Raw genomic sequence first — 1,643 nt, 5'->3', positions numbered from 1 at the left:
CATGTTATATATTTTCCTAACAATAAGAGTTCCTATAATAAACCAAACATACCTGTATTTTACACAAAGTGGGAAGTTGCACATACTCACTGAACCTGTAATTGTGCTTGTTTTAAACACTTCCCAGTGTCATCCTACACATGGTCTGCCGCTTGAGCTTCCTCAATGGCTTCCGAACATATGTCTGGCCCTTCTCCAAGCCATTTCTGCACACTGCTGTGAAAACTCATCTTCTAAAAATAGAGCTTTCACAAAGGTAGGTTCTGCTTTAAATATACACACACACCTCTCTCAACTGCCTACAAAACAAAACGAATCTGTAATCTGTTTAGCCTGGTCCTCATGGCCTAATACATAATTGAAATCAAACAGACTTAGTTCAAACCTTGACCGAACTTAATAGAAGTCGTTCAGTAAGTTTAGTAACCTCCACTAGACTCAGTTTTTTTTTCATCAGTAAAATTAACATAAAACTTGCATTACAGCATTCCTGAAAATATTAAATAGGTAATAATTTAAAAGACTGATCCACTTATGTCCAAATCATGGTTCAGCATCTGGCATATAATAAGCCCTCAGTAAACTACAGTCATTTAAAAATATATATAAATTAACTATTATTCTACAGGTTCACCTTTCGTCATGTGCCCAATCCAAAACTGCTGTGTTCAACAGAATGGACTAGAATGTCTGTCTCAACATGATTCAGGTGCCCTAACTCCATATGACTAGAAAAAGGCAGGCTATCTAAGGAAATGGCAACTTCTTTGGGAACTTCATATTTTAGTGGAAGGGACGAAGAGTAGAATCATTCTACAAAATAAAGGTTGTGCTCTTTGTAAATAAGTCTAGGGTACTTAGGGAAAAAAATGTAAAACGAATATTAATGAGTAAATTACAAACATAACTTCAACAATCAGTCAGAACAGGTTTGTGGTGTTATATTTAGTAGATACCATAGAAAATACAAGGACTTTTTTTGAACAATACCCTTTTGTCATTCTCATTCTAGAATTAAACTAAGAACTTGAATTCTATTTATTTAGTAATCCCATGGGATTCAAGCTTGGGTTTTAGGTTAAGTTGCGTATTTCCAATTTTGGCAGCAAGAAATATTTAGAAGGGTAAGATTACTTATTACTTATGGAATTTACTTCCTACACATAGAATTATTTTTATGAATATGCTTTACATTTTTAGGCATTTAGTCATCAAGATTTGTTTTATAAACCTACTGTAGAAATGATGGTTGCTTTTACACTGCGCTTAACATAGATCAGCTCAATGCCTAGCATTTTAGGTCAGTATAAACAATTGGAAATTAAGGCTTTCTTAGAGGTGCTGAAACCACTGACATTTATTATTAATCCCTCAGTAAATAAAAAAGTGATAAAAAGAGGGCTACCTAACATACTAAAAAGAAATCTAACTTTCAGTATTAGTACATTAACATCCTTAATCCAGGTTATCTTGATCATATAATCATGTCTGTGAATGTTGTGTTAAGTGTCAGCCAACATAGGTGCAAGCCAGGTGGAAAGAGCCATGTATCCCTAAAGGGCCAGGGTGAGCCTTAGTGGTGGTGAATACAATGATAAGAGCTGTGGTGGTCAGCCTTGAATATGACTCCCTGTGATTCTGCA

This window comes from Carlito syrichta, unplaced genomic scaffold, assembly GCF_000164805.1.
Source record: "Carlito syrichta isolate Samal-C Ts95f unplaced genomic scaffold, Tarsius_syrichta-2.0.1 Scaffold304472, whole genome shotgun sequence".
NCBI lineage: Eukaryota > Metazoa > Chordata > Mammalia > Primates > Tarsiidae > Carlito > Carlito syrichta.
This window is presented reverse-complemented; position numbering follows the sequence as displayed.